The sequence below is a fragment of the Nyctereutes procyonoides genome, unplaced genomic scaffold (genome assembly GCF_905146905.1).
Source record: "Nyctereutes procyonoides isolate TBG_1078 unplaced genomic scaffold, NYPRO_anot_genome, whole genome shotgun sequence".
NCBI lineage: Eukaryota > Metazoa > Chordata > Mammalia > Carnivora > Canidae > Nyctereutes > Nyctereutes procyonoides.
This window is the reverse complement of record NW_026575024.1, coordinates 34678471-34697887: the sequence shown is the minus strand read 5'-3', so window position 1 is coordinate 34697887 and position 19417 is coordinate 34678471. Positions and strand designations below refer to the sequence as shown.

Below are 19417 nucleotides of genomic sequence, written 5' to 3'. Positions count from 1 at the left end.
AGTCAAGGTCAATATATTTTCAACCCAGAAAAGTGGGTGTCTGCAAGGTAGATAGATGCTCACTGTGCTGCCTCATATAACCACAAGAAATTTAAGAGTAAGACAAAACTTGATAATTAATGTTAAAAAATGCATTGCTTAGCTACCAATTTTAGAAACAGCAGAGTGCATACAAATCCAAAATAGGACACACAAAACCATGAAATAAGGAAGAGAAGTATTATAACAGCATATGGTCAGTGTCTCCATCTTACAAATTCATTTTAGAACATATTTAAGAGCCTACTATGTGTTAGCTACTGCACAAATATAATTTAAAATTGCAAATGAGTTATGATTGCTTGAAAGAGCCAAATGACTCAAAATTCATGTGTTCCAATACATTCAGATGAGTTCGTGTAGACACTGAAATTTCATGCACGTACCAAAAGGAGTCAAGACATATTATTATGTTGACCCTATTCAATTGTACCTGTATCAGCTTCTAAGTAGAATATTCTAAAGAAAACACATCATATCTCAGCTGTCAAATTTCTGTGTGACTTAACTAAGAAAACAGCACTATACTGTCTAAAAAGCACCAAATCAAGCAAAACATTTTATTGCACTTCATCAAAGTCCACATAATTTATTCTTCACACAAAAGAATATTAGAAAAGGAAAGCAACAACTACCTAAAAAGAAATCAAAATATTTCCTTGACTGCTTAAAAGGTCAGTTAGAAGTTAAAATCAAAGAAAGGACCAAAGGACCATTTTTATTTTGTTTAAAAAAACTTACCCCAGGACTTAGATTGATAGCAGTGAATTCAGTAAGTACACAGTACTTATCAAATTGTAAATTAGGCAGTGATTCAAGTTCCTAATTATGGGAAATGATTTAAGCTCATTTAACATGAAATGTTTCAACTCTAAGACTCCTTAAAGAAGAATGTTAAACCCATACAGAAAAGAGAGGAACAGGGTAGCCCTGGTGGCGCAGCGATTTAGCACCGCCTGCAGCCCAGGGTGTGATCCTGGAGACCCGGGATTGAGTCCCACATTGGGCTTCCTGCACGGAGCCTGCTTCTCCCTCTGCCTTTGTCTCTGCCTTTCTCTTGCTCTCTCTGAATGAATGAATAAATAAATAAATCTTTAAAAAAAAAAAAAGAAAAGAGGAACAGACTAGAGGCAATATATGATTTATCTAAATCCCTGCTTATGAACAAGTAGACATGAAAGTCCAAGGATAACAAAGCCCCCGTAAACTAAACCAACCTAATACAAAATCACCCTGTGAAATTAGGAAATACACGTTCAAATACCAAAATTATTATTTTGCAATGATAAAAGAGCATACATTTTTTTGAGTCATCATTCTAATCTAACCATTCTGTTTTCCTAAATATTTCCAAGTACAGTTGACCCTTGAACAACAGGGGTTTGAACTGTGCAGGTCCACTGATCCGTGGATTTTTTTCAATAGATATGATATAGGACTATAAATGTATTTTCTCTTACTTATGATTTCCTTAATAACATGTTTTCTCTTGCTTTCTTTATTTTAAGCATACAGTATATAATTCATATACAAAATATGTCAATCAACTATCAGTGTTATCAGTAAGGCTCCTGGCTATTAGTAAAGGTTCCCAGAAGCCAAAATTATATGCAAATTCTCCACTGCTCAGGCAGTTGGTACCTCCAACCGCCCCCTTCTTGTTCAAGGGCAAGCCATACCTTCTTTTCTATAATTTATTCTACAAACAACTATAAAGTACAAATATTGTGCTATGAAGGAGGAAACCGAAATTGGCAATCTCGCCTAAGGAAGCTCAGGGGGTGTGTGCCGTATGCATGTGTGCGTATGTATGTATGCACGCTTGTGCACATGTGTGTGTATGCATGAGCATCTGTGGGGGGGGGAAGGACAGTGGAAGTTCAAGTAACAAAGCATAGTGTCACAAAGTGCTATAGGGACAGCATTCATAAAAAAGGAAACAGTAGAACTAATTAATCATTAAACTTATTTTGTTAAACTCATATTTGTTTTGGTTCCTTGGTCACTCGGACTGCTTTCAGCTGCACGTAAAAGAAACCCCACCATACTAGTTGGCTAGGGTTGCCATACAAAATACCCGGGCAGGGTGGTTTAAACAGATGTTTTTTCTCCTAGTTCTGGAGGCTAAGATTCAAGATCAAGGTGCTGATGGGACTGTTTTCTGTAAAGTCTCCTTGGCATGAAAATATCCACCTCTCATTGTGTCCCCACATGGCCTTTCTTCTGTACACATACATTCCTGGTTTCTCTCTTACATCCTGATAGCCTCTTCCTATATGGACCCTGGTCAGACTGGACTAAATGCCAACCGAATAGCCTCATTTTAAACTTCTCTCTTTAAAGGCCTTATCTCCAAATATAGTCACATGCTGTTAGTGGGTGTTAGGGCTTTAATATATGAATTCTGGAGGGACACAATTCAGTCTATAACACCCATCAAAGCGAGTTAATCCATATTCTTCTCAGTTAACAAGAAACTCATAGGTAAGTTGATTAGGACTGGTAAAGCCATTCAAATAAGTCATCAAGAAACTAGGTGCCTTCTACTCCCCGTTCTGCCACCCTTGGTGTGTGCTCTCACTGCCACAACCACAAGATGGCATCTGCAAGTCTAAGCATCATGTCCAGATTCCAGGAAGGAAAGGAAGAAATCAGGAAGGAAAAGCCTATCCAAAGGTGTATGCCCATACCCTGCTGGCCAGAACTGGGTAAGCAGTTCTGGCTGCAGAGGAGGCCAAAGAGGGGAGTATGTTTAAATGGACCCATGGCTACCCTGAACCAGAATCAGTTCCATCAGACAGGAGGGGAGGAGAACACAGCGTGCCGACCAGAGATGCAGAGATGTAGCCGTATGGATGCAGGTCGCCTTCAGCTGGAAGCCTGTCTGTACCACTGATCAACCACATGACCTTGAGTAAATACTTTAATCACTCAGTTCTCAAAGGTGGTAATTACACCTAACCTGCAGAATCACTGAGAGAATTAAATAGGGTTGCATTCATTTGTCAGGCCCAGGCACACTGTCTAAGCCTAAAGGACGTTGGATTTGCGGCCTGGTCTTTAAAGTGTCCTGGGATATCACAACCTTCTGAGTATCACAAAGCCACCCTGTAATGAGTCAAAACTATCAAAGAACGGACTCCATTTCTTTACACGGTGCCTTCTGACCTATCCTGGTCCATGGCAGGGCCTGAGAGCCTACAGTCCGTGTGTGTGTGTGTGGAAGGGGCAGGGGAGGGGGCATGCTACTTTCTGACGGTCGTGCACCTTACGTGAGGGTAGGAAGCACTGATTCACTAGCACTCTGCTCCTTGCATCATAGCCCTCCTGCAATCAAACAGCCGCTTCCAGGAATTTTTCTTGAAATCACAGTCCCTATTGAGCAGTCCCTATTCAGGTAGTATATGCCTTCGACCTCTCCAACAAACCCAAGAGAGAACCAGGTTCGGTAAAAAGTGCAACCTTTGCAGAAGGTTTTTAAGCGGCATTTGTTGCTCTTAATTGAGGAGTGGATTCTTCCCGGTTATCAATCTTAATGCAAATCCCAGTGGCCCGCCACATCTATCGGTTCAAGGTGAGAAAATGAAAATGACCATGTGACAGAAGGGTACAGGAGAGCTTGCTTCAAGCTCAGTCACTTTCAGGAGTGGTATTAATACCCAGATCATCTGTGCTTTCAAATTCCCTCCTTTCCCTCCAGTAGCTACCAAGAAATCTCTGTATGTTACTTATGGCAGATGGGAGAGCAACTTTTAACTAGTTACTTTGAAATTCTTTCAAAGGGAATAAAAAATAGACAGAATGAGGCCAGCCTTAAGGTTTTCAGAGGGCCCCACAGGTCCAAAAAGGCTAAATAAAAGGGAATATTCCCTCTCTGTATTTGCAAAGTTCTATTATGAAATCTCCTCTCGGCAGCTGCAATAACTATACAGCAATCCTTCTAAACACTGTCCCCATTCAAATTTGGACGAGGATATATCTAATAATTAGCACACTTAGCCAGCACTTTTTCAACACAAAGCTAAAGGAAATTTGCTAAATCAAAAAGATGCCAATTATAAAGAAGACACAACTGACACCCCAAGCTTGGTGGGGAGGGTAGCATGGTTAAGACCATCAGAGCCGCTATTTTCATGTGATTCAAACCAACATCATGAATAAAATGCTCCCTCCTGACTTGGGAACTCCAAAAGATGCTCTCTTAAAAACAATATTCAGCAGAATATTTTCCTTCAATTAATTAATAGCTCTCCTCTCTCTCCCTCTCTTTCCCACAGAGATATATTCACAAGCCATTGTGAAAGTAAAATGCTACAAAAAAATAAATACAAAGCATTTTAGATTACCAAGAGTCCCACTTAATAAAAACAATCTGATTAAATAAATGCTTTTTTCCTGTGAATTTCTAGCCAAGTTTGAAACAAAAAAGAAAAAAAGAAACGAAAAAGCTGCTCTGATTCGGAGATCTAACACACTGTAAGAAAAATAAGCATAACTTGATTAAAATCTAACTCATAAAAAAAAAAAAATGTGAGAGCGTGCCCAGCAGGAAAGCAGGAATAAATGATAAGCCACCTTCAGGGAAATGTCTCCTTTGCTTCTGGTATACTATTAATTAGTATCAGAACTTCTGTTAACAGAATTAATGAACACAGAGTTTTCAAATTACTGATCATCTTTCCAAATTGATCACTGTGCTACTTCTCAGAGGCCAGAGTAAATAATCACGGAATACTTTTTCCCTCCATAGTAAGTCTGCAGATGGTTTCAATTTATTTAACATGGCACTTCTTCTGCTTAGTCATCAGATTGCTTCCCTAATTTGCCCAATCTGCAGACTCTGCGATCATGGCATTTAGTTGTTCAATCATTTAAGAGACATTGATTTAGTCTTCTCATGTGCATCAGAGTCTTCCTTTCCCTAAGGAAGTCGTGCTGTGGCTCAAATTTGCAAACCATGCAACAGGAGGACCTAGGTGGAGCATCCAACCTGGGGCTGAAACCTACGCAGGTTTTGCAGGGAAGATGACAGCTGTGGGAGATATGTAAAGGCCTGCAGGATTCAGCCAGTTGCAGAAGGAGGTTGGGTGCAAAGTCAGCAAAGGCACAGTAGCCACGGACCTGATGTTCTTGGAACTTTAATATAGCTTAGAATAGGTGACGTAAATAAAAGCATTAAAACTTCACTGTTGAGGTCCGGCCATGGAATGGCTTGTATCTGGCAAATTAAGGAAACAGAATTAAGTCCTGAAAGCAATAGGGAGCTGTTGAAGCATTTTAGAGGTAACACTATAAAAAGATTTATTTTGGGATCCCTGGGTGGCGCAGCGGTTTGGCGCCTGCCTTTGGCCCAGGGCGCGATCCTGGAGACCCGGGATCGAATCCCACATCGGGCTCCCGGTGCATGGAGCCTGCTTCTCCCTCTGCCTGTGTCTCTGTCTCTCTCTCTCTCTCTGTATGACTATCGTAAATAAATAAAAAAAAATTTAAAAAAAAAAAAAAAAGATTTATTTTGTGCAAATTACTTTAGCTGAGTAAGGAGAATGGAATAAAGCGGCAGAACGTAAATTTTTTTAAAGATTTTATTTATTTAGATAAAGAAAGTGTGGGGGCTAGCAGGGGGAGGGGCAGAGGGAGAGAGAATCACAAGCAGACTCGAGCACTGAGCCAGATTTGAAGCTCAAGCCCATGACCCTAAGATCATGACCAGAGCTGAAACCAAGAATCACCAGGTGCCCTAAGAAGTTAATTTATAGAGTAGCTGTGTAGGGGCACCTGGGTGACTCAGTCAGTTAAGCCTCTACCTTGGGCTCAGGTCATCAAATCAGGGTCCTGAGATCGAGCCCCACATTGGGGTCCCTGCTCAGTGGTGAGTCCGCTTCTCCCCCTTCCCTCTGTGATCTCTTTCACTCTCGCTTTCTCTCAAATAAATAAAATATTTAAAAAGATAAAGTAGCCATTTATCTATCTCTTCCAGTAAACTGTAAACCACTGAGGGCAAGAGCTGCAACTCACTCGCTGTTAAGAGTACCTGATACTCATTGAATAGCCAGTAGAAAAAAAAAAAATGAATAGCCAGAACACGTGAATGAGGGATGTATGAGAGAACAGGGAAGTTGACTCAAACATCACAGGAACAATCAAGGCCCAGAGTACTGAGAACAAATCTTAGGCAGTGGCTACAGGAATAGAGACGAATAGACAGAAATGCAAGACATTCCTGGGCTAAACAGATCAGTGTGGTGTTTAATGAAGATTTAGAACCCAGGGTGGGGCACTGATTTGGAGTAAAGCTGAGGACTTCTCATTTGGATACATTGATTTGAAAGAATCCACAGGACTTGCACCGTAGGCTATCCAGCAGACAACAGGATATAAGTGGATCGCAGACAAGAGGTCAGGGATATTGGAGTTATCAGTAAATAGGTTGTAAATATGATAGAAGTGGATGAGTTATCTTGTACAGAAAGCAAACAGAGTGAGATGAGTCAAGGGCAACGTAGAGACCCCCAGAGAATACCACTTTATGGGCTGGGTGGTGGACCAGATGTTTAGGAAGCTCTGCCTCTAATATATGAAAATCCTATAGGATGGACAAGCAGGCCCTTGCAAACAGGGACATCAGGAGCCTGTAAGGTAACAGCAAAAATGAACTAGTTTAGTGCAATTCCTTCCAGTGGACAAAGTGATGCAACTTCCCCAGATTCACCAACTCAAGGAATTTGTGCAGCAGCAATTACTAATATCTTAGTTTCTTACACTGTAATATTTAGAGGTAAGAAGAAAGGAACACTGATATTCCTTTCAGCAGTATGATTTTATGATTCTAATCAAGTTTCACTGCTTGTTCATTCAGAACAAGTACACAAGCCGAACAGAGCAGTCTTGTCATCTTTTCAAACAACAGGGCCACAAAAATGAGAAAATAAACGAGCCCAAAATCTCAGAGTCTTACTGCCATGTTGAACAAATGGGAAAATAAAGCTTGTTCATTTCCATTCAGGAATGCTAATGATTCCGTAAAATTGACTCCTTTGAAGGAAATTCACTGCTAATCACCTTAATTTCCTCCTAGTCTCTTCCCTTGGGTACCTGACATTTTAAATAAAATATTTTCATAAAATATTAAAAGCAAAGGAATTATATCTTAGATATCCAGCTCCATATTGACAGACTTTACGAATCCCTCTGTCTCAACTGTCTAGAGCTTATACTCTTAAATCTTCAGATAAACACATCAAGTTTCCTGTTCTATGTATATCCCAAGAAACACAAAATGAACCAACAATTAAAAAAATAAGTTTCCCTAAAGCCCACAAATCTTACTGATACCAGCCATGTAGTATTGTAGAACATTCCCGCCTTCAACTTAAATTTAATTACTGTAACTGTTTTCTCTTCTTTGCCCCCCAAACCAGACTTTCCACCCTGGCTTGACCTCTGACACCTCTCTGGATGGCAGGTGGGTAGTGTCTGCCATTTGCCTCCCCAGACCCATCTGCCAACCTCTCCAGCTTCCCATCCCCTCCTATGCCCTTTGGATTCTGTCTGGATTCAGCTAATGGAAGACACTGGCCAGAAGTTTGGGAGGCAAGGGAAGAGAGTGAGGGAGGCATATTTATTCCCCTACTGTCTCCCTGCAGGCACATTACAGATGGATTGTGCCTCCCTTACAAAAGGACACAGCTCTGGCCAGCAGCCCTTCCTGCTCCTCCACTCAGAGCAATTACAGCTCCTTATTACTGCTACGTCTTGCAGCACCCACCTGATTGTGTTACCTACACCTGCCCAAACCTTCCAAAGGGTCCCTTTATTAAACCTTCCTAAGAGGACTCAGTTTACACATGCCATCTGTTGCTTGGCAGGCCCTGAATGACGTGGGGTTAAAGGGTGAGGCCCTCCGCTGTGGCTCTTGCAGACACCATATCAAAGGAAATTGTAAACTGTAAATCGTTGTAAAATTTCCACAAGCAAAAACCTAGTACACACTTTCTTGAATAGCAAGGTTTTGATGCCAAAGAAATATAACTGAATCCTACCATATTTCTACAATTCAGCGTGCTGTAAAAATAAACATGCAGAAGGCATACAATCAGAATCTGAATGTCACTGCCAAACCTAACCAGAATTCTTCTTAAAACTGGGTATCTGGAGAAACATGAAAGAACCAGATTCATCTTTGAAAACAGAAACATTTATTTGCCTGCCCTTTATCCACATCAAGATTATTAAACCTGATACCGTGATACTTTAAGGTGATCCCCAATCTTTCAAGGGATGGCACAAAATTCTAAAAAGTATTAACAATTCACTTCATATTATAGGTAACAACTACATTTACTTAGGTTGTGACTTCTGGAAAAAGTTAAGAATTGGTGACCTAGATTTCTGTATTTTTCCCAATATCTCTCAAAATGAAAATAAAGAGGTATTTCAAATGTATATAGCCCTCTGTCTATATATCATTTCTAAATATTATGAAAATTACCTTCTGGTATCTAATAAATAATAAATTCAACAAAATAACATTATCTATGAACCTTAAAATTCTCTAAGTAGAAAGTAAATGAGATTCTTAAGTAAGTACTTAAAAGTTGACATCTATAAATACACCTGGACAGAATTTTTAGCAATGAAATTAACTTGATTTTCCCAGGTCAAAATCAACCTTAGTTAGTTGTGCAGTCCCTCACTTCTTTGACCATACATTCAAGGGTGTTTATGACATGTTCCTGCTGTGAGAAATCTAAAATTCCAGAGCTATCCAAACTGATCAGAATACAGATTTTTCCATTCTGAGTCTGCAAGGTATCTTTTTACTAAAGAGTTTTTAAACTCATCTCTTAATTGAGAAATTCCTTTTGATGAAGTATTGTATCTTCAAGAAATTTAAGGACATAGACTATTTCTCAATCATTTCCTGGTGCACTGTATATAACTGAAATCCAACTGAATTAATGAAACAGTGTAACAATGTGGGGCATGCTTCAATTATAGAATATGTTCATAATTTAAGGTTCCACGAGATAGAAATTCCTTGGAGGCCTTTCTTAAAGTCAATTTGGCAGTGCTCTCTCAAAATGGAAAATGTGCATACCCTTTTGACCAATTATTTCTATTTCTAGGAATTTAGCTACAAGACAATCTCCCACATGTATACAAAGACCTATGCAAAAAGATCTCAAATCCTTCATTGTGTAACCGTGAAAACAGGTGAATGGTTAAATAAAATACAGTACTCATAGGACCAAAGTTTCTATAATGTTAGAAAGAAATAGATTACCAGCACACTGGACATAGAAACAGCTCAAAGACATACCCTAAGTAAACAAAAGCAAATCACAGAAAAATGTATGCAATATTGTTTATATAGTAAGAAAAAGACATGTATATGTAATTACACATATAAATGCACAAAAATGGGAGAGAGGCACTCTAAGCTATTTCCAATTGTGATATTTGGGGATGGGCACAGGTGGGTAAGAGTATTTTACATTTTGTTTCTGTATTTCTGCATTATCATTTGGATTGGAATATATTACTGTATCACATACATCATTTTAAAAGCAAATGAAAACAAAATATTAACAGAAATTCTAGAGGGGAGGGTGCCTGGGTGGTTCAGTCAGTTAAGCATCTGCCATCGGCACAGGTCATGATCCTAGGGTCCAGGAATGGAGCCCCAAATTCTTGGGGTTCCACGCTCAGTGGGGAGTCTTCTCCCTCTGCCCCTCTCCCCTGCTCATGTTCTCTCTTGCTCATTCTCTCTCAAATAAATAAAATCTTTAAAAATAAATAAATAAACAAACAAACAAACAAATAAATAAAAGAAATTCTAGAGGCGGTTTGGTGGTTTGTCCAATGACAGTGCATTAGCAGATATGAGAGAAACCCACCTCGAAGGGACTTCAGTCTCATTTGATTGCTGTGATCACTCATTTAAGAACCAAAAGGAAAATGAGGGCTGTTAAGTAGATTGCACCTTGAAACACTAACCTACAGAAACAGATCTACATTCTGCATGTACAGGATAAATATGGCAACTACCAAATAGCAGGGAGAATATTTTGGGACTGGTTAGAGTCCAAGACAGTAATATACACAAAAGAACCCGCATGTCCCCACAAAGTCATCCATTTCTCCATACTGAGATGTTCTTATTTAAAAGAGTACCATGAAATACGAGAGAAAACATCTTGCCCCCTCAACTTTGTATGTTGCTAACATCTTAGAAAAACGAGCCAGAAGAAAAACAGGCAGAAATTCAGAATCTCAAATCTGTGTCCACTGGAAATAAATGACCACAGCAGCCTTTGTAAGAAATTTAACGAGAAAAAAAAATGCCTGAACAAAAAAGATGCCATGCTTACATCAAGATGAAACTACAGTTCTGGCAATTTCTAGTACACAGTCTAGTACACAATTTCTAGTACACAGTGTTTCCGAGCACAATTGACAAAAGGCTCAAAATGGGAGCTGATGGGCTGAATTCATTCCACAGGTTTTGTTTGGCCACCCTGTAGGCTGACGTGTTTGTTTTAATTTTAATTTATTTCTAAAGCATTTTCAAATGAGGTCTCACACTTAAAAATAAATCTGAAGGGGCCCCTGGGTGACTCAGTCGGTTCGGCCTCTGCCTTCGGCTCAAGTCATGATCTCAGATTCTGGGATCAAGCCCTGTATCAGGCTTCCTTGCTCAGTGGAGAGACTGCATCTCCCTCTACCCCACCCCACCCCCCAACTTGTGCTCTGTCTCTTTCACTCTAATAAAAAAAATGAAACCTTTAAAAAATAAAATAAAATAAAAAATAAATCTGGATTTTTATGCTTCTCTTAAAATGGTAGATGCACTGGCGACTCTGTGCCCGATGCCTGCCTGGCAGAAATGATGGGTCCCTATAACCACGCCCCCAACCCCCAAACTCCCGAAGATCTAACACCTGGGCAGCGCACTTTGCTTACCTGGCCCTCAGAAAAGTCAGAATGTGCCACACCCTGAGGGAAACCATGAGGCACCTCACCAGGTAAAAGCTGGCCCTGCAGAACACTAAAATTCCTTTTTAGGCTACCCCAGAGTAGCATTTAGTAATCTCCCTCTCTGATTTGTGGCCCATGCACCTGCAGAGACAAAAGCATGTAAGATTAGATGAGGACGTGTGGCTTGATGCTCAACTTCCTATTTCAATTACACTTTCACAGCAGTATTGCCAGAACTTTCTCTGTTCTACGTCAGCCCAGTCACTTAAAATAACGGTCACGAAACTTATTGCGACAAATCTTTCAGGAGTATGTACCTCACTGGCAGGTGACACAGAGTAGTGGTTAGAAGTTGGCATTCTGGCGTCCATCTACCTGGGTTTGCATCCCTCCTCTAAATTTAACTTCACCTTTCTAAGCCCCAGTTTCCCCAAATGTAAAATAGACTATTAGTAACCACCAGAGAAAGGATTCAATGACATGGCACACTTCCATTGCTTGACAAATGTCTGTTGTTCTGTTACTGCTATTGCTATTACTATGTGAAGTGCAGCCACTGAAGCCCCCATGGGAAAACAGGAGCCACCAAGCCTCCTAAACATCAGAGATCTCCAAATGATTCTAGAAGATGCCTCTCTCCTTCCAGGCCTAAATGGCTTACTGTGGTCTTTTTTAAAAGCCTGGCGGGAGACACAGATGCCCTGGGGAAAGCATCTGGCTCACTGAGTCTGCAGCCCCACAGTCACAGAATCTCAGGCAGATAAGGCTGAGTTAATGTTAGGTCCTCCTGTCCAACTGCAGTCACAGGGTTAGGCAAGTCCAGAGGAAGATCTGGAACTTCACAGCAGCACAAAAAGGTGACCAGAACTTTCTATACTTGCAGGAGGGCAGAGCAAATATTCCTTGTTATAAATTATGGGGTGTTTTTTTAAGATTTTATTTCAGAGAGGGAGGCATTGTACACATGAGCTATGGGCAGCGGGGGCGGGGAGGGGGTGAGGAACAGGGAGAGGCAGAGTCCCTGCTGAGCAGGGAGCCTGGTGTGGGGCTTGATCTCAGGACTCTGAGATCATGACCTGAGCCAAAGGCTGATATTTAACCGACTGAGCCACCCAGGCACCCCTTGTTACAAGTTTTACAGGAACTGATTCAGCCTATGGAGGTAAGTCAATGGCATCTGCCTCTACAGAGAAGGAGAGGGTGAGCAATAATACTAGCACTATTAGGAGAAGGACCAATAGCAGTTGTATCAACAGCAACAGTAACACAATATCCAGCATCCGGCACAGTACAGTGCTGTGCACTCTTGCCCTATGGAGTTATTCTCCTTGTTTTACAGATGGCAAATGAGTAGATACGCAGGATCATACAGTTAATATGTGACATAATTGAGATTTGAACTCAGGTCTGCCTGACTCCACCACCTGAGGGTCTTAGCAACTTTATATGACCGAAAGCAAACCCACAGTGCCACCCCCCACTTAGCCCCTAGCTGCCTCTAAGACAAAGCGTTTCTAGAGCAGCTGTTCTTTAACTGCAGTGGGTCAAGACCTCACCCATGCCAAGTCTGGTGAATCACATAGACCCTTATGAGCATAATATTTTTAAATGCATAAAATTAAGTGCAAATGAAACCAATTGTATTGTAATATATTTATCAAAATATTTTTTTGAAAAACTGGGCACACACTAATAATGCACGTGCTTCTTTTTCAACCCATTAAATGCTAAGATTCAGAGTGACAATACTTAGCCTAATTGTCATTTGGAAGAGAATGCAAATAAAGACATGATTCATTTGCCTGCTATATTCATGGACCCACCAAATTCCATCCTCAGACCATTACAGGGTGGATCTGAGATGAAGAACTCTTGGTCTGGAGGAGAGCATGAGATGTCAAGTATAAATCTAACAGTCCGTAGTCTCTGCTCTCTGGATGAGTTGCTTATAATTAATGACTTCAAGTTACTTTCTTCCTTCTGTTGTAAAAAAAACAGCTACTTCAGTCCTGTCTGGGAGCCAAAAACACCCTTTAACTGCTCGGGAGGAAAAGAATGCCTTAAGGGCAATGTATCTTAAAGCAATGACTTGCCTGGCCTGAGGGTAGCATGGTAGCTACAGGTAGAATTTCCCAACCCTTGGCAAGCCAAAGGATCACACGAGAAGAGCTATGAAGGAGACTCCCAGTCAAGAGGATAGCAGTCAAGTTGTATGTGACCTTCTCAAGGAAGGTTTTATAGGTAGTAGGCTAGGGAGGGGTTTGGAGAAGAACTTTCTTCTGATTTCTGTCCCTTTCAACTATTTTGATTCCTCAAAGAAAAGGAAAGAAAAAGTAGATGGAGTTCATGCAGAGAAAAACAGAAACTGCTGACCATTCATCCTCTTGCACAGTTGGATCTTCCAGCAGAGATCTGGAAGGTAGGGCTTTAGTGCCTTCACCTCGTCTATGAACTTGGGTTACACCTTGAGCGTATGAAAAGCACCCAAAGGCATGAGCTTCCAGCCAAACTTTTACAAAGTGGGATTTGCAAAGTTGCTGCAATTGAGAGAAATTGGCCTTGAGGATAAAAGTGACTAGAGGTGATTTTTTTTTTTAAGCAGGCTGAATTCTTTTTTTTTTTTAAATATATATTTTTTTTAATTTTTATTTATTTATGACAGTCACACAGAGAGAGAGAGAGAGAGAAAGGCAGAGACACAGGCAGAGGGAGAAGCAGACTCCATGCACCGGGAGCCCGACGTGGGATTCGATCCCGGGTCTCCAGGATGGCGCCCTGGGCCAAAGGCAGGCGCTAAACCGCTGCGCCACCCAGGGATCCCAAGCAGGCTGAATTCTGATGAGGGCAATAGAGACTTCTCACTCATCTACTCAGTGATGCATTATCACTCAACTATATTTCCACTGGGGTGAAGGAAACCACCCACTTTTATATTTGGTTGGGTAAAGAATCACAGCCTCTGAATGTGCTAGACCTTCATGTCATATTAAGGTATAACGAGATAAACAATACTACACCTTGAAGAAGTATTTCTACTTTAAGGGGGAAGGCTCTATCAAAAGAGAAACTGTAACACAGAAAAACAAATACTAAGGAATGGAGGAAAGACCTATGCAAGGTTATTAGATTTCCTGACGACTGCAGGGGAGTCGAAAAATACAGAATGGACAGTACTGAGAACTAAGCAGTGTCCTTGAAAACACAGTGAACGTCTGAACGCCACCAACAAAACTACAGGAAGTCGCTGCTGCCCACCATAAGCAATGAAAAGCTGTATCTATTTCTCGATAGGTGGATGAATCTTTTTGGCAGACATTTATATGGCCTACAAGTTCACATTACGAGGTGAAAAGCACCTATTTTAGAAACTTCAGTCTGGACATGAAATACCAAGTGTGATCATTAAGCGTTTCCATTAGTCCTTGACCTCATTCTGCATATAAAACGCAGAAGTTCTTGGTTTTACAAGACTTACTGTGATAGCCAGTTTAATAAAAACCTGGGTCATGAGTGCTAATAAACACGCTGTTTCATCCTTACCAGTGGTCTTTACGAATGATGATAATCTAGCCACAATCTGCTATGTAAATTTAAATTTCAAAGAATATTTTTACTTCCCCGAAAATATTTGAGTTCACTAGGGCATTTGTGGAGAATAGGATAAATACATCATCTTTCTTTCCTATGACTATATTAAGTGCTGTGACACAAAGAGGTAAAATTTTTTTCTTTTTTTTTTATTTTTTTTATTATAAATTAATTTTTATTGGTGTTCAATTTACCAACATACAGAATAACACCCAGTGCTCATCCCGTCAAGTGTCCCCCTCCGTGCCCATCACCCATTCACCCCCACCCCCCGCCCTCCTCCCCTTCCACCACCCCTAGTTCATTTCCCAGAGTTAGAAGTCTTTATGTTCTGTGTCCCTTTCTGATATCTCCCACACATTTCTTCTCCCTTCCCTTATATTCCCCTTCACTATTATTCATATTCCCCAAATGAATGAGAACATACACTGTTTGTCCTTCTCCGATTGACTTACTTCACTCAGCATAATACCCTCCAGTTCCATCCACGTTGAAGCAAATGGTGGGATGAAGCAAATGGTGGGTAAAATTTTTCTCAATGTAAGTTTTTAAAATTTTAAAAATCAATAAACTCAGCAGCTAATTAACAGCGTATTTTTAAAGATAATCCACAAAAGTTACTTGTTAATTGTGATATTTGAGAGTGCTGGTTACAGAAGCTGGCCTCACTTCTGGCACATCCGTTCACAAATTACCATGCCAATTTGATCGGTTCAAGGAGAATAACACAGCAGCACTGAAAGTCAATTTTACCTCAATTTTAACTTCCAGGGTGGGTTAGGGATTGCTAGGCAAACACATATCAATTCTTACTAAACATAACTGGCCCCTGATGTCAAAATCAGCGTACATTAGGGCAAAGACAGTTGGCTATATTCTTGGGGAAGATAAAATAGGGCGAAAGGCACTTGCTAGGTCTCTGCTGGAGATGAAATCGCTCAAAGTGATAGAGATTTTTAAAGTCCATTTCTGCAAAAGCTTTTTGGTAATCCTTACCACTTTTTAAACTTCCATAGTTCGCTACCTCATAGACAAAAATACACTACCCTCAAGATTCTGGAGCACAGAAGTAGTTTAATATCATTCACATTTTCAGGCGCACAAATATAAAACTCAGAAGACAGTATTTGAGAACAAAGCTCTTCTGTGTGGGTGTGCATTTGTAAAATAAAGGTAGCACTATTCCGACAGATAGAAATGTGTATCCAGTGATCAAATGGAGTCTTAGAAATTCTGTTTTGACAGTTACTTGTAGAATAGCATTTCAACAGCCATTAATTCAAATCTGGGTGGTGATATCATCAACGCTAAATCAAAACGAAATTCAGATGGTTGGGTAATAACATTTGGAGGGATGTGTAATCGGTAACCTACTAGAGGGTACCTTTAACTATGCTATTAATATGTCACATGCAAAGGGTAACTGGCTCTGGCAGCAAAAGTCTCATGGAATAAAAATGCCAATAAAAAAATGCTCTTCCACTTATGAAGTGAATTTCTATGAAAACAGGTGTTCTCCCAAGATGGCAATCATTTATTAAACTTCTACAGTTCAAAAGGACAATGACATAATATATTAAAACACCAGCGGAGAACGATGCAAGACTGACCTATGAAAAACAGCATTCTAGATTACATAACACAGATAATGGCAGATTAAACTACACACCCCTACCCAGCTTGATTTCTGCGCTTCTGCTCTATTACTTAGGGCACTGAAGTCTGAAGAGTACACATCAGGTTCTCAGTTCAACCACATATTTTTGAAACCAAGAGTCCTGAAAAAAACTAAAAGGGTAAAATATTTTACACACACACAAACACACACAGTTTTTCCTGAGAACACAGTTCCTTAGACACTTTCTTACCCTCCTCATAGATGGCCCAGGTGAAGTCACCAGTTGCTTTTCCTGGTCATGTTTACTTTGTGACTCTGAGTTTCCTTTAAAGAGGAAACTCAATTCAATTTTGTATATCACTGAGCTGCCTGTGTTTGAATGACATTTTCTGCTAACCTAACAGAATTATCAAACAGCTATCCTCACGCGCTCGTAAGTTAATTTATAATTCACCCTGTGTCACATTTACGGTTACAAAAAAAAAAAAAAGTGACCTTACATTAATGGTTTGACCGAAATTAAATTTTAAACACCTGGGTTTATAAACGATAGGCTCACAAGAGTTAAAAAGGAGTAGGTGGTTACGTCTCAAATACATGCGTAAGTTTGAAAATACAATGGGCATTTGTATTTTCTCTAGAAAAGTGCTAGTTTATGAGAGTTTTATGATTCTAGATAAAGGGGCACTTAGAAACAACTGAAGATTGGTGACTTCCATGATTTCCATACTTCTGTACAGCACCGCCTACAAAATGTACAGTCAGAAGTACTGTACTATATAAACAGGGTCTAATTAGGTAAGGAAAAGGCAACTCTGAAATTCTGAAAACAAGACAACCTTTAATCTCCATCGTTCATATGCTTTTAGAGGGCCCGAACCTGCGCCCGTCGAGTGCTGGCCTGGCAGGGTTGTTTTAAGTGGAAACGGTCAATCGTTTCTATTACCTCCCCAGAAGAGGTGAAGACCCACTTGCATGCACATTTACATGCTCTGCACGGCGCCAACTATGTCCAACCAAAATAATCATATACACGTCGAGCCGAGCTATTTCTAGCCGGAAGCAGGGAACGTCCGGCCAGAGTCCGCGGAAACCCGGTGGGCGATGATCCCCGCGCAGGCAGGGGTGGCGCGTGGCCCCCCGCCTCCCGCCTCCCGCGCGCCGCGCCTCGCACCCCGCACCTGCACCGCGCCCCGCAGGCATCCGGGTGCGCGCGCGTCCGGGACGCACCCGCCGGGGGCAAACCGACCCCGCGGGCCGGGCCGGGCCGGGCCGGGCGGGCCGGGCGGGCGGGCGGGCGAGCGGGAGCATCCTCGGGCGGGACCCGAAATGCCTTCTCCTACCTGTCACTTTGCCGCGCGCTGCTGCCGAGGATGCGGCCGCGGCCGCCGCCTGGAGACCCAGTGTGTGCGCGCGCGTGTGTGCGCGCGGGTGTGAGGGAGAGCTCGTTTGCGGTGCGGATCACTTACTGCTCCCCGCGCCGCCCGCCCCCGCCCCCTCCCCCTCCCCTCCCCCCCCCCCCCCCGAGCCGGCCGCCGAGCCCCCTCGCGGCGCGTCCGGTCCCGCCCTCCCGCCGGCCCCCGCCCGCCCCCCGCCCCCCGCCGCCCGCCGCCCGCCTCCCCGCGCGGAGCCTCACCTCGGCCGAGGGCGGGGGGTCTCCGCGGGCGCTGCTCGCCGAACCCGCTCGGCCCGCCCGCCCGCCCGCGGGGCTCGGCGTGTGCCCGGCCCCGGGTCCCGCGGCCCCTTCGTGGCCGGCCGCTCCCTCCGCCCCAGCCCCGAGTCTCCCTCCGCGCTCGCCTCCCGGCTCCGGAGCCCGAGCTGTCGCCTCGCAGCCCCAACCTGCCCAGGCTACGGAGCATGCCCAGTGCGGCGCGCCCGGGCTGGGCTGGGGGTGGGCAGGGGCAGGGCCGGCGCCCGGCTGCCGCGGGCGGCGGGCGGCGGGCGGGGAGGGGGCGCGGACCGGCCGGGGCGCAGCCTCGCGGCGGGGGCGGGAGGCCCCGGGGGTCGCGGGCGGCGCGGGGAGGCGGTGGGTGGGGCGTCCGGGGGAGCCGCCTGGCCGCGCGCTCCTCGGGGGTCTCCCGGCCGCCCGCCCGCCGCCCGCCCGCCGCAGCCCTGGCGCCGCGGCACGTGCCCGGTGTCTGGGGTCCGGGTGCGCGCGGGGTGGCGCGGGGCGCCGAACCGGGGCCGGGGGAGTGGCTCCCCGCCCGCCGGGGCCCTGGCGCGGGAGAGGTGGGGGGAGAGGGAAGGGGCTCGGGACTGGCGAGAACTGGTACCCCGAGGCGGCGGGCGAGGGTGGGGGAGGCTTATTTGGTTACATTTGGTTCTACGAGCACGTAAAGCGCTTACAGGGCTTCGGGCACTAGTCTCAACGCTTTTTATTCGTGTAATCCGTAGACCAATCTTCCAAAGCAAGTACTACTATCATCTTTTTTTTCTTTTTTTTTCTCGAGGCTTAAACTGAGCCACCGAGAGATTAAGTGGTTCCAAAAAGTCCTCCCCCAAGTGCAACCTCAGAGACGCAAACCCCCCAGACTCTGGTCCCTGGAACGCTGCTCCAGCCGGCCCCCGGCTGGCCCCTGCCCTGCAGCGGCCCCCGGCGAACCCGGCCCCCTCGCCCTCGGGTCCCAAGGGCGCGGAGACTCCAGCATCACCACTCTTTGTGCGGACCCTCGACGCGCTGCTCCAGAACTCCCGGGAGGGCTCCCTCCTCCCCCAGGCCACTCCGCCCCCTCCTCCCGGCCGGCGGCCACCAAAACCCGGAGACGTGGCACCTGCGCATTGGGGACCGGGGCCACGCTCGCAGCTAAACTGGGCATGCTCAGCCGCCTAAGCCGGTCCGGCTGGCCAGGAGGAGACGGGGAGCCTGCCCGCGCGTTCAGTGTGGGGAAAGGCCGGGGGGGATGTCCGGGCCCTTGATGGGCAGAAGCAGAAGCAGTTGTGGATGCCAAAGTCCCGTTCCTCTGGCACGTCCTGGCCTTTTCCAGGCTGGGCTAAAAGGGGGTGGGGGGTGTGATCCAAAGTTTACCAGCTGGGCACGGTTAAGTGGGAGGGGGCCTAGCGCCCACTGACAACACTCCCCAGCTGAATTGCTAAGCTGCAATTTTAGCTGAGCCCTTAAACAAGCTCCTAAGTTAGCTGAGCCTGTCTGCCTGTGTGGAAGCCAAGAAAAATAGCCTAAACCAAGTTTCCCAGCCA

At 44.0% G+C, this 19417-nt stretch overlaps 1 protein-coding gene across 2 annotated transcripts in view; it reads right to left on the bottom strand.

Annotated features, from left to right (window-relative positions):
• PLCB4 (phospholipase C beta 4) overlaps window positions 1-17663 on the bottom strand; it is a 420180-nt gene extending 402517 nt beyond the window's left edge. For both annotated transcript variants that reach the window (XM_055306664.1, XM_055306687.1), the window contains exon 1: window positions 17566-17663. The gene's annotated coding sequence lies outside the window, so the exon portion shown is untranslated. The remainder of the gene's footprint in view (window positions 1-17565) is intronic.
• Window positions 17664-19417: the final 1754 nt, after the last annotated feature.